Source organism: Anas acuta, chromosome 3 (genome assembly GCF_963932015.1).
Source record: "Anas acuta chromosome 3, bAnaAcu1.1, whole genome shotgun sequence".
Classification (NCBI taxonomy): Eukaryota; Metazoa; Chordata; class Aves; order Anseriformes; family Anatidae; genus Anas; species Anas acuta.
Window position 1 is genome coordinate 8288143 of NC_088981.1, and position 14342 is coordinate 8302484.

General features: G+C 43.4%; 1 protein-coding gene and 1 long non-coding RNA gene across 14 annotated transcripts in view; both read left to right on the top strand.

The window, feature by feature from the left end:
• The window catches only part of LOC137853326 (uncharacterized), a 22312-nt gene extending 9058 nt beyond the window's left edge, over positions 1 to 13254 (top strand). The window contains exon 2 of the long non-coding RNA XR_011094396.1: positions 1 to 13254. This exon is cut by the window's left edge and continues 4822 nt beyond it. This is a non-coding gene — a long non-coding RNA (uncharacterized lncRNA).
• Positions 1 to 14342, top strand: part of EHBP1 (EH domain binding protein 1) — a 205707-nt gene that overhangs the window by 180084 nt on the left and 11281 nt on the right. The gene's annotated exons all lie outside the window — the stretch shown is intronic.

Here is a 14342-nt window from a genome sequence, read left to right on the forward strand (position 1 = left end):
TGTTTTGGTTTTGTTTTCTTAATTATTTAAGGAGAAAATCGTACTAGATTTTTTTTTAACAAACCAATTTACATATTGGCTTCTAGCCCTAGTCGTTCTTTCTGTTTGAATGCCAACTTTTTTTTTTATGTGGTCTCTGTTTTTAAAATTTCTTGCCAGCAATATTTGTGAGAGCTCTGCTGTACGTCAAGTAAAGAAAGGCACAAGAAGTTGCCATTGCCAAGTTGCAGACCTTCCAAAATTCATGAATTTCCTTCACTTCAGTTGAATACACGGTCTGCAAAGGAGAAAGAAAAAGATGTACGGTGTGAATGTGAGCCACTGTTCCCCCAGCCCAGTGCTACTGCTTGGGAAACGCTGTAGTGCCGGGCTGTGCTGAGGTCAGATATTTACCTTCCATAAACGCAGAGTCAAAGTTAAGAGTTTCGCGAGGCACCCTTAATTAAAAATTATGTTGGTGCCGATGCACGTTTCGTAGAATCTGTAATGATCCTTTCCCAAATAGAGAAAATGCAGCAGGATTTCAAGCACATCTCTATTTACATAGTTCAGTGCGTGAGATTGCTGGATTATGATTAATTTTAATAGCTACATTAAAAAATACATCTAACATCATTCTTAATTAGAATAATCTCTAAAGCCAGTTAAATGTTTCAGAAGACAAACAGTTTAATTAGCTAACCTACAGAGGCTCCCCTCCCCCAAATGTGCAGTAGTCTTAGGCTTGGTGTTAGCCTTTCAAGCAGTCTTAAACAATCGGATGAAAAGGGATTTTAGGAAGATTAGAGGACGGGATGCTTTAGACGTTGTCCGTTAATCATGAGATATGCACCATCTACAAAGTTTCACAAAGAAATGAGAATTTAAATAAAATTTACTTTGGTTATCTAGTTAGCATGAATTACAAGCTATAACATCCAGCGATAAGGCTATTTAATAAATGTATTCTTTTAATTGTCGATATGAGCAAAAGTACATGCTGGGGTGTAGTAGCAAGTGATATACCAGATTAACATTCTGAAAGGGACAATGCTTTTTTTCCCAGAAACCAGGCCTTTGTTGAACTATCCCAGGGTGCCACTAGAATTTTTTTTAAGGGATTCAAACTAAAACTTCAAATAGAATTGTTAGAGTTGGATCTTCATTTGCTCTCCTACCCATCTTCAAAGAATTCGGGAAAAGATCTGGGGTAGTTTTTTTAGCTTGGTTTCTTTTCACTTTTTTTTTTTTTTTTTTAAGGAAGATTACTTTTTGGGTTGAGTGTTTAATTTTTTCAGGTACAACTTTTTTGTTAGTGTTAAGATAAGAAGGACACTAAACAAATTATACCTGCCACCACTTCTGTGCTTTCTTCTTGAATTGATTTTTTTTTTTAGTTTAAAATTGAGCTTTTTTTGGAACTAAAAACATCTCCTGAAAGGAATTAAGTATTGGCAAAGCTTTCCTCTGAATGACCTAAAGGAATACTCTTTTTATTATTTTTTTCCTGGAAGATTTCTCATCGTGCTTTATTCTTTAAGGCAACAAATTTGTATTTCTCACCTGAATTAGTCTCAGCAGCTGCATCAAAATGTCTCTGTCTCAGACTCATCGTGCCAGTGAGGTGCTCTTATTTTAAATAAACCCATGCTTTCAGTCCCTATCTACACACCCCGGAGGGAACTGTTTACCTGTGCTGGGAAGCAGAGGCCACTTCTTAAAGAGGAGACACTGACCCTTATCTAGCCTTTAACATGAGCAAAGAATTCAGTGCTGCCTCCACCCCGGCCTTTTTTGCACGACTGAGTCCCCCTGAATTTATGACGGACAGGTTTGTGGTGTACCAAATCCCTTGGGAAAATGCAGATGTCAGCAAATTGCCTCTTTTAACCTGGGTCACACGAGTCAAATGTCATACCTACCACGCCATGCTCGGAGAGGTGTGCGTGTTGCAGCACCTGTTGGCTTGTTCTTTATAGAATGAGATGTAGAAACTCAAGAGCAGGGAAAAAAAAAAAAAAAGGATTTCTCCAAGTTGGCTGCTGTGACCCTGTGCCACCTACCAGTGCTCTGGCTGTGCCCCAGCGATGTGATACTCCAACAAGCTGAAAGAGATGGCTCTCTCCACTTTCTTTTGACCTCATGAGGCAGTCCAGCAGCTGCCTGGTAGGGACCAAATGGCACGGGAGAAGAATATCTGCCTCGCACCTGCTTTCGCCAAGCCGCCTGCCACAATGCCACTGTGCCCAGTGGTCCCCCGGGAGGCAATCCCAGCCCCGGCCCCATCTCTGTGGAATACCAGGACAGTGTAGCTGTAAGGTAGTTTTCTCTTCTTCAAAACATCATTAGGATTGAAAAAAATGAATCTCTTGCCTGCACATTTTGCATAAATACATGGTAGGTTATCAATTGATGTTCAAATAGCTTAATTGAGTTTGAGGGGGGGAAAGGTCATTTAATTGGGCTATTGAAATGTTAACAGAAACAGATATGGCGAGGAATAGACTTTAATGGCTGCAGTGTGGCACTGATGTCTGCATTCACTTGCAAAATTGTTAATTAGGGCACTTTGGTAGTTCATTTGCTTTTGTATTGATGTGCTTAGTCCAACGAGAGAAATTGGGTTTGTGTATGGTATTTGCACGGGGCAGCAGAGACTTCACCTACACTCAGGAATAAGGAGAATAAAGTGTAAAGCACAACCGGTTTCTGAATTGTGCTGGTGCCTTCATTCACATGCTGCCAGTTACGCAAGGCATTTTCCATGAGCTAGTGCATTTTCATACGTGGTTGAGTTTGGTACTTGTATATATTTGGCTTCATTATTTTAATGATTGTAGTAGTGGGCTAGAATAATGCTATAATGTGACTTTAAAAAAAAAAATAGGTATTCCAAGCTTTTAAAACTACATTGAAACAGTTTGTACTGCAAAAACAAGGAGTTAGAGATTCATTTTGCCCCTGGAAGGAGGTGTTATCTCCTTAAACATATACCAAAAGAATATATTAGGTTGCAATTCCTGGCCCACAGTCATCAGTGCCAGTGAAATTACAAAACCAGCTCTTGGTGTATGCCTGAAGTCCATCGTGCCCCTCTTACAGAACATAAACCTTGAAGGTATTGGCATTTTGTATGTGGGAATGGTGAAATTGCACCGATTGTCCACCTGCATTTTTTGAGGGTTGTAATTGCGCGGATTAATCCTGGTGCTGTTTCATAATAGACTGGCTGGATGCAAAGCTTTCTATTTGAGTTGGCTGCAAGAAGGCTGCATTGTGTACAGTATATAATAATACATTATACTCTAGGTACTCTTTATAAACAGAGGCAGCAAGAAAAAAAACAAGGGAAGAACCAGGAGCCGAGAATCCTCACTTTTACAACAGGGATCCTCTTGTCCTGCTGCAGCAGGAAGGGGCTCGGAGAGAAGGTGACGTTTTGTAGCATATAAAGCACCGGTCTCAACAGCTCCTGGATGAAAAGGGCTTTTTGTTGGCCATAAATATTGTGTCACGGCGGTGATTTCGCGTTGGGTGCTGTCTGCGGGGCAGCGCCGCCGTTTCGGGACGGCACCAGGGGATTTGGGGCGCGCTTTGCGGCGCAGCGTTTCTTTCAAACTCCCGACGTGCCTGTAGCAAGGGTTGACATCAGCTTCATTTACTCGTATGTAGTCGGGAAAGCACTCGCCCGAAGATCACAAATCTGCACGCTGCGGCTATCTGGTTCGCAAGTTTAATCAGAGTCCCAGAAAGTTTCATTGTGGCTGCATGCAAATGTATTTACATAGGAATGGGTCTTGGGCTCTTTAAAGAAGGCAACAAAGTTGAAGACTGAGGCCAACAAATAAATGAAAGTTTCTCTAAATCCATTGGATAATAGAGGCAGTGTTAAGGCTAACCACAGTGTTGAACTAAACAGAGGGATTACTCCTGGGTTTTGCATCAGTTGTTTTCTGCCGGGTGGCCTCACTTGTCAAAAAAAAAAAAAAAAAAAAAAAAAAAAAAGTTTAACGGGAGAACATTCACATGGCACGTTGAGAAAAGAAGTATGCTTAATTCCATCAAAGCTCAGAAATCAGTCATTAATTTATTCTAACCTCCGATTGTTGGTCATTTGTGAAACATCTGGCCTTGAAGTCATAGGAACCCAAACACGAGTACAATGTGAGCCCTTCTGAGGACGGGGCTTTGGGGGAGCGGGCGCCGGGCGAGCCTGGGGGGGCGGGGGGGAAGCGCGTGCTCCCGAAGTTGCAACTGCCTCTTCAGTCCTGAGACTTTGCAACATATTAAAATGAATCCTTCAGTTAATTTACTCTCGAAATTAGATTATTGTTCATTTGCATCTTGGAAAAGTTGTGCCATTAAAAAGAGCCGCTTTCTTCATGGTGAGTTAGCAGTCAGATATTTAGCAATCTTGCAGCTTGCGAGTCAGAAATAGTTTCTAATGAAGTTGAAATTCGAGATAGAAAATGTATAAAAGCTTTCAGGAAAGACATACCCTATTTTCCATATGGCTAAGTAATTGTTATGATATTTGTTTTAAAGCTGGACTTAGACACTCCTGACTGCCCTCTAATTTGATATGGCTGGTCCAGACGATTCTTCTTGAGGGAACTTTCGTAGCAGAACGCAGTGGAGGAGATAAATAATTTTGCAGCTATAAGCACATTGCGAAGTATAGAAAATAATTCAGTCCTCTCCGCTGTTGTGCGTGTAACAGTCTCCAGGTTATTTGACTCTGCGAGGAGTTTGAATGGAAAGGAACTGAGTGATTAAAAGCAGATTGGAAATAAAGGTGGCACCTCGGAGCTGGCAAAACTCTGCCTTTTGTTAATCTTAAAATAATGACTGCTATTTCGTTCTGTGGGCCGGGGTTTTGTTTTCGGCTGGGGAGGGAACGGAGCTCCTCATGTGTAGCTGAAACGTTGCCCAATCCCCCGTGATGAAATCCACTGTATTTCACGTGGGCGTAGGGTGAAATTAGGATTTAAATGTGAGGGGGAAATGGAGACCTGGCAATCACACCGCCAGGCCGGTGGGGGCATCTCCCGTACCTGCCCGTACTTCTGGTTGTTTTTAAAGGCCGGTGTTTCCTTGCTGGCCTGGCCGTTTGTTTCCTTGGTGAGAAAAGAAACTTGCCATTTTGGCAAACGTAGCGGTGCTGTCCGAGCACGTAACAGAAAGAAAGAGTTTGGAAGGTTTTGTGTGAAGCGCTTCTTTCTCTTCGTGTTTGGTTAGCCTTTCCCTCATTGCTAAGTAAATAAATCTTTAATCCCCATCCCATTGTACAATTTACTGTATCGGAATCACGGCCATTGTAACTCCTTTCAAGCCAGGTTTTTTCCTTCCACACCGAAGGGATAGCTGCAGTTTTGGCACTTGGACACGTTATATTAAAAAAATACAAAGAGCCAACGAGGGCCGAGTTAATACACGGGGATGCTCGGAGCCAGCTTGGTGCTCCCATGGCATGGCCACGAATTCAGCAACACGAACTCGAAGCGCTGGGGATGCCGTGGGTGCTCGCGGACACGACGGCCGCACGCGTGGGACGCCGACGTGGAAGTCGTGAGCCTTCCCCAAGCACTGATGGCCAAAACGCCGCCGGGATGGCGGAGATGAGAGCGGGACCTCGTTAAAGAGCTTGAGAAATGTAACGTTTGAGACGGCGCTTTGAGGACACGCCGATTGTGGCTGGCGTGGTGGCTCTTCCCAGCGCTCTGGGAAATGAGCTGTTGACATTCTTTTGGGTCATCATCCGAGATAGGAGGGCAACCGCAAGGATTTAGCAGATAAATTCATCCAAAAAGACCTTTATCCATTTCACTGCGACTTGGAAACGTTCGTGTCGGATAGCGGCATTAATGTAGCCCTTTTAGCCCTTCAAAGCGAGCCTTATGTTTAAAAAAAAATTAAAAAAAAAATCAAATGACCGGAGTAATAACTTCTTTAGGTCTTCTAAGAGGTAATTCGTTATTTACATAATTCTGGAGTATAAACCAATCTTTCCTTCAAGAGGCTCTGAAATAGAATTGGGATCTTACAGAGGGAGAGAGTCTCTTTTGAATTCTAATCAACTGGATCTGTCTCAAATGCACTCCTAGTTGATTGTAAACAGTGGAATTTAAATTAATTTCTTCTTATCTTGTCTTTTGAGGAAAACCAGCAATGTGTTTAAAAGGTTTTATTTTTAAATGCAGCTCAGAGTTTATTTTGTGGGGGGATTTTTTGTTCCTTTTTTTTTTTTTTTCACTTGATAAAACAGGTGTTTGGCAGGATGGGTTTTGACAGCCAGACAACGATTCTACATCAGTCTAGGTTATTATGAAATAAATGGGGAAAAAAAAAAAAAAACTTTTTGACTTGAACTCGAATGATACTATATAGGCTGAATGTGCAGGGAAGGTTCCCACAATGCACTGTGAAAACCTAGGCTAACAAACACCCTGCTGCGTTGAAAACCCCCAAAAAAGACAAAAGCACAATGAAATAGAAAGCTTACCACCGGTAGCTTTCAAAACGACAAACTAGGCAAACTATACATCTCCACCACTCCAATTTTGTCAGAATGCTAATGAGCTTGCTCTGATCTTTACTCGGCTTCCCGTGTTTTCTACATCTTCAAGGACCACATGGCGCTAGCAAAATAAAGACAACTAAATGAGAATTTCGAATGCTTTTTGTGTTGGGACCTGGTGCCTTTCAGTTGACGCACTCGTTGAATATTCTCAACTTAAAAGCGTACAACAGGGGGCTGGGTATGAACTTTTTAGCGGGGGAAATTTGTACAAAAGTAAATTAGTGTGATGAGGAAAATATGAGAAAAATTTCTGATTAATTTCCACTCTATAATATCAATGACACCTTCAGCCCCTCTCATACTCCTCTAACAAGAGATGCTGATAAAAGATGAATGATTCTGTGTTGTTCACAGTGAATGTTTAGTGGTTTTTTAATAGCAGCATTCTACATAAAAGGCACCAGGAAGTACTCTGCATTAGCAGTTGAGATCACTAGTTAATAGGATGATGTCTTTTAGCTTTTGTCACAAGATTATTAGAAAGGATGGGTTTCTGTTCTCATCCTGGCATACTTTGGAGTGCTTCTTGAGTACAAGTGCTAAAATACAGGTTTCTCCGTATTGTTTCGCATGCAAAGTAAAAGCCCCTTTAATGCAACACCTTTTACTTTTTTTACCAGGTGATTTTGTCATTGATCTCTTATCTGCCCCCCTTTAGCTGTATTAATCACTTGGAGTGTTCTGCTTCTCAATGGGTGCTTGATGATGTATATGTGTGCAGCTTCACTATCAAAAATAAATCCCTTATATGCTCTGCACCTTCACAAACCTGATTATCAAGCTGTATTTACCAGCCTGCATTATACGGTCTTGAATGCTTCCTCCTGGAGTCCGTCGGTCTGTAATAGGAATTTGCACTTGGGGAGGGAGGGCTAAGCTAGGAGGAGGTACCACACTCCCCCAAACAAGTTTTGTCTTTTAAAAACAATTGCATTCGCAATTCTCTTTGGCGTTTTCAGAAGGAAATGTGGGTTTGTATCCACCGGTGTTAGCACCAGGGGAGGAAAATTATGAATGTTCAGTTTTGCATGAGAGATGGGCTCCATTTAAAAGTTGTTTTTGTTACAGTCCTCTCTGTCAGCAGGAAGGGATACATTTGTGTATTAGTCCCTTTTGTATGCTTGTTTCTCTCTTCAAAATACACTTCCTTGGACTAACTATTGCCCCTACCCAAACTCACGTGTACCAACAAGCTGACCATGCCCTCTTGCCAAGCAGTAACCTGTGACTCCTTAGGAGAAGCGTCGCTGCAGCTGTTTGCTTGGGAAGCAGAAAACGTGAAAAATATCTGTCCATATACGTAAGGAAAAAGTTGTAGCAAGACAGGGAAATCATTGCAGTCATTTCATATTTTCCTATCTTACCTGAATCAGAAAGAGGGAATAAATAACACAATGGTTTTTCCAGCACTGTGCCACGCTCGCTTTCCACGTGTGTGATTGTTTTGCTTAGCTCAGCGTGATTAATCTCAGGTGAACTGAAAGCTGGCCAGACCACGCGATGGCAGAGAGTTGTCTGACCATGTTGTGAAAGGTAAAGATGGTGTTGAATGCCGAACCAGAGTGATGAGAGAAAGGACAGTATAATAATGGCAAAGAAAATCAAAAACTATTGCCAAAAGCGGTATTTTTACTATCGACATTTTTGCATTTAATGTAAAAGGTGAGCAAAAGCGTTAAAAAAAAATCTAGATATATGAATGATGTGTACATGACACTGGTTTGGGTTTTCGCTGGTGCCAATTTGTATTTCCTCCTAGATACATCTGAAGGTTAGGAGGCCAGCAGTGTATTACTCATACCAATTTGTGTTGGGCAGAAGAAAAGCTTTTTGACACTTGAGCATGAGAAGCTGGTTTAGTGTTTTATTGTAACTTGGTAGTATTTCACAAAACTATGCATTGGTAGTTACTGCTTTTTTTTGGGATCGGTAATATGATGAGGTACTTCACGAGATGCTTCTCTGCAGAATTGGGGGATGTTAATTCGCCAGATTTATGGGAACAGGAGTTTTGGCAGCTACCAAAACTGAATGAGAAGTGTGACGACATTTCGGTCTGGGTCACGTTTACAATGTGCTCCACGTTGAGTCCAAGTGTGCCTTGACCGCCTTGAATCACGCTGAAGCCTACAGAGCTGTGAAGAAACGCCTGCTAGCACTGATCTCAAGCAGTGCAAGGCCATTCATTAGAATTTGTTAAGGCAAATAAACTGGCACGCTAGTAAGATGTTTTTCTGACGTGAGATTCCCAGATCTGACCCTTTTCCTGCACAAGCAGTGTGTTTGTAGTTGCTGGGATTTTATGAGCAATTGAGAACTTCTTGCGTTCTTGAGGCTTGTCAGCCTTTCTTCAGTTTCCCTTCTGTCGTGCTGCCTCCACAAAGTCTCTCGCTGGCCAATTTGTTCCTCTCCAGTCTTAACTCCTCCTCTCAGCAGTTCCTGTGAAGCAATCTTGGCTTGCCTTCGCTACAAAGGAAGATCAGCCAGCCATACCTTTCCAAATGCCCGGCATTTCTACCGCTGAGGAGCTCCAACTGAACAAGCACACCATGCCAAACCCCGGAGCACGTGGTTCTGACCCTCTCATTCACCTCATCTCTTCAGTCTCAGATCCGTGCGTTTGTAGGCAGAACTTCCCAGGAAGAGACCTTTCCAAGACCAGAGGCGGGCAGTGTACACATTCAGCTTTCCCAGGCCAAGTTCATTAAATTGTAAAGAAGCTCAGCAGCGACGATGACCGTGGTGATTTTTTTTTTTTCCTCAAAGCAATACCGAGTTGCCGTTGGCTGCCTAAGGACTGAACGAGAGGTCAGCCTCCTCTCCGTGCACTTCCCTGGCTGTAGCCTCATCGTTGCCTTGAAAGAACCTGTCAACAAAGTGCTTGAAGCCAGCTTGAAGAAGAGAGCCTGAACGCAGTGCTGCCCGCATAGCAGGAGGCTACTCTGGGAGAGCCCTAGGCGCTATGAATAGACTTGCAAGCCTTCCAAAAGTCTTGCAAGACCCAACAGACACTTGCTTCTTTTAACTGATTTCCATCTTTCTTTGTGGTATTGCAGTATAAATGGTCTTTCATGTGGTCGGCATAGGCTTTGGCTTTATGCCTGGGAGTTAGCTTTCTCTGCAACCAGCGCCTGCTTGTAAAGAGAACGGCGAGGAGAAAGGCACTTTGGTCACCCCGGGGCTTCCAGCCCACAGGGCCACTGCAGTCTACAGAAAGCCCTGTTATTTCTACTTGGGTTTCTCCATTTTACCACCAAAATCACTTTTTCTGTCAACACGGGAAACCACGGAGCCCCAGGACACCTCAGCCTAGCTGAACGTGCCCAGTTAGCCCCGGGAAGCTTTGGGTCCCAGAGGTACGAACCTGCCAACTCCCAGTAAGACAAGGCATCTTCATTACCACCGGTAGAAGGTCCCATTCAATGCTGGCTGTTACCTCCCTTCAGACAGTTGTTTGGGTTAAACTCAGCCCTGTCCAGTAAAGAAGTCATTTTTTTGCTGTCCACCACCCCTTCCCAGCCCCAGGAGAATATATCCTGAAGGAAGCAAGGCAACATTTGGTGGAAATGGGATAATGTAAAGCACAGTCCAAAGACTTTAAGGTTAGCTTCCCTCTCACCTCAGGATTGTAACCGGCCATCGCTCGCCATGTGAACCGGCAACTGGGGTGTGAACTGGTCTAAGGATTAGTCACAAGCTGTGGAGTAATTACTGTCACTTATAACAAAGCATCCAACTCTACTTTTTGACCTGCAAGCAAAATAGTTTGTCTGCCAGACCATCATCCTGCTCTTGGTGAATTTCCAAATGTGAACTATTGTTTTTTTCCATCGCTTCAAAGGTTCGAGTGTCCCAGTTAACAGTGCATGTTTCCTGTGCTGCAAGCAAGGGTCTGATGTATGCTTTTCCCAAGCCGTGCTTCTTCTGGAGTTGTGCTACAGGAGAAAATTTGGGAATACAGAAATTGCAGAGCGTGATGAAGGACACGTGTTGGTTCTGCCCAGTGCTAGGGTCCCTACAGGCACTATCCTCAGGAAGGAACCGCTGCTTTCGTACAGGAGTCTCTCCAGATTTTTCACTTGAATCTCACCTTTTGCTGCCTGAGTTTTGGGTCATGAGCTATGCATTTTCTTGGTCTTGGTTGATAACCCCACGTTTAAAACGCACTCATTTTGATCAAGCCTAGGCGTTCTGTTTCTGTTGATTTTCTGTTATTTTCTAGTGGCCGCTCTGTTGACTTGTTGTGTAGAAAAAAAAAAAATCAGCAGTCTTTCAGGCAGCTCATCTTCTGCGGAAGTTTTGATCCTGTGATAATTTTGGGTTGCCAAGACGGCGGGCCACAAATGTTTGTCTTTCTGTGAGTCAGTCCCACTGCAGGTAGAATAAATCCTTGTCTGCGCTGCGCTGTGGTCAGAGCCCTGACCTCCTGTTTACACAGCTCTCCAAGTTTTAAATAGGCTCTCTGATTTATTGTGTCTCAGAAGCCAAAGAAATTACAAGTTTCTTGCTTGATATTAAGCTAATTTGATGTGTTCTTGCGATAAAGGAATTCCCTCGGTCGAGGCTCTGTTTCGTTAGGGTTACAGTATTTTCGGGGCTGGAACAGGCGGACAATGCACCGCAGTGCAATTCTGCCTGGCAGATTCTTGGCAGTCGGCACCTACCTTTATGAGACTTCATTGTGTGGACATCAATGTCTCCTTCTCAACTGCTCTCAGACAGCAAGTTAGTGGCCATGAATTTGCCTTTCTAATGTTCCTTAGGCATTTTCCCATCCAGCTCAGACTAGGAAAATCATTCCAGGGCTTCCTCTGATAGCTAGCACTCCTGCAGTGTCATATAGAGAGGGCTTCCATCCTGCCTGTCTCTCGGTGGCTATTCTTGTTCATTTTCAGTGGTTTATACTAACGAAGGAGGTCCCTGTTCAGTGAAAGGAATAAGTATTCTGGAAGAAAGCTGGGCATGGTAATTCTGACATGGGAGGCATGAAGCTCAGGGTCGAGCAGGTTCGTGCTGTGGGGTGCTTGCTGCAGGCTCTGTTTTGACACTTGGAGCTTTGAAGAGTTACTTTACCCCAAATTCTGAGGTTTTCCACCAAAGATTGGCCTCTTAAAGAAGAGAACAGAGAGGTCTCTTTTGGGATGCCTCAGTTTCACCCAAAGGGAAGAGCTGTGAATGGCAAGTCGTGTCCAGATCCTCACCGTGACCTGCAATCGAGTTGGGTGTGTTTTGGAGGAGGTCTGGTGTAGCTCCTCTTTCTGAGGAATATCAGCTGTGAACGTGGGCTCTTCTCTTTAAGTGTTTGTTAAATTCAGTAACTTGCTTTCAAAATGAAAGCTCATCTGGGCACAAACTGTTCACAGTGGGTGAGAGGAGAAGACTGTTAAAAGCAGTGGAAGGTCGGCTGTTGGCTTTGAAGGGTTCAAGACCTTCCACCAGCCTTTGCTAGCGACAGGACGCTGGTCAGCTACAACACACGGAGTTGCTTCTCTTCCCTGCCCGAGCTTCCTTTCTGAAAAGCTGTAATTGCCACGGTGGATCAGCCCCGTGACCTGCTCGGGAATATTGTCTCGTAGAGGGACGGGTTCATTTTGAACCCTGCCAGGGGAAAGAAACTCTGCAGGGGCCAGCTACAGGCTAACCCGTCTCCAGGGATCATTTCATTCAACCTCTAAAAATGAAAGGTTCCCTCGTGTCCTAAAGCAGGCAGATCCAACTCCTACCTCTTTTGCTTTCCGTTTGGTTGTTGGGATATTTCTTGCTACGGCTTGGCCTCCCCGTCGTCACCGTTCAACCCGGTTTTAATTCTTGCTGAGCTCTTAGTTTCAACATCGCCTTGTGGCAACGAGTCCTACTGGTAAACGACGAGGCTTTGAGGGAAGGCAGTTCTTTTTATCGGTTTTACACACACCACCTTCAATTTCAGTGCATTTCCCCGGGTTCTTAGGAGACAAGATGAGGCACATCCTCAGACTATTCCTTTATTTGCTATTCATGTTCTCCTTCAGGTAAACAAGCCAATCTGTCCGGTTGCTCCTAATACAGAAACTCGTAAAAACGCGTCCCCATGATTGGATGAACGCAACTTTATTTTATTTTATTTTATTTTTCCCAGCGGGCAAACAAACAGGGGGGTGTAGGTTTTCAAAAGGGCTTCCCGTTGAATTTGTGGAATTCGCCGGCGTTTGGACGGCTCTCGGTGGCCATCTCACCCCCGTCAAACACCAACTAGCACGGCCCTAGCGAAGCTGGCCAGTTTTTGTCATTATTCGCCCCGCTCCAGCTCGCATGGGCTGGCATTCTCCCGCTGGCCTCTTCACCCAAGTGTGTTGAGTGAAGAAAGCTTCTTCTATTCTGTTTTAAAACTGTGTGTAAACACCAGCAAATGGGGGAAGAATGGGCTCTGTCTTAAGTAGGTTGTTTTTCATGTCGTTCTGTCGAGGTAAATGGGGAGATGGGGAGTTGTCAGTGTTTAACCGTGACACCATGGCACACACTATACGCAGTGCAAATAAAATTTAAAAACAATTACTGCTCGAGACAGCATGCAAAGTGATTTCTGTAAACCTGTTATTTCTTGCCAGATTGAATGGGCTGGTTTGGGATGCTGATAGAAAGCCTTTATTATTTATCTTCTGTAGGTTGTAATTCATTTTTGCACAACAGCTAAATACATTTACATTTAAGGATTTTTTTTTAAATATGAATCTATTGGCTTATCTTGACAGATTTACGATGGTATAAAGTGTAGAGGAGTTACTGTGTTCATCCATTTACACTGTAAACTAATCTTGCCCCTGCATGTTGCTGCTTTTTCTTCCTTTTAAGTGGTATTCACAGTGTTTTGTAGCACTTTATTCTCTGTTTTCTTAGCGATGTACAGTTTTGCTATGTTAATCCATATTTGGTTTATCTAATGACTAGCTGCCCGAAAGGCTTAAAAATAATGGATCTAATGGCACATACACGTACTGATAGCTGGCTGATCACAAGGGGTGTGTTGGGAAGTATTTTCAGCAGGAAAGGAAAACAAAAAAAGAAAAAAAACCTGCTCTTTCAAATTAACTCGGGACAGCCATTTGTCCAAATGCTCGTTATTTAAATATTTAACAAATAATTAGCTTACAGTTCAAACAGAAATCCATCTGCAAATCCTGGAGAAAGCAAAGGGAAAGGTATTTTATAAAGGCTGCCTGGAAACTGTGCGGCACTAAAATAAGCTAGTCCCTCGTATTGTTCTCAAAAAAAAAAACCTGGTAACATACAAACATGCTTGTAATTCTTGAGCACTGAAGATGAAAATTGGCTCAAGTTGTAACTGAATCACAGTCACGAAAATACGATTTGAATACGTGTGATTAACCCCAGGAGAAAACAAAGTTGGGGAGGGGAGGCTGTTGGTTGTTTGGCTGTTATTAAAATTTGGGCTTCCTAGGACGAAATCACCAAACTGCGTGCTGCAGCCGTGCTTGAAGCCTGCGCAGGAGCTGTTGCAGCGTGGATCCGCACTTCTGAAGCCAGTGGGAGTTTCTTGGATCCGAGGGCAGAATTTAGTGTCCTGGGCTAGTGTGGGCTTGGTGTTGGGCTCGCTCCTAATCGCCGAGGAGGGTTCTGGTAGATGTCAAGTGAAGGGAAGAATAGAGCACGCATCCTTCACCACTCAAGCCAGACAATGAAATTAGAAAATGGCACTGAGAGTTGATGTGAGAGAATTCCCCTGGATTCCTAGAGGAAGAATAAAACCAGAGTGTATTGATTTAAAACAAAAACAAAAAATAGAAAA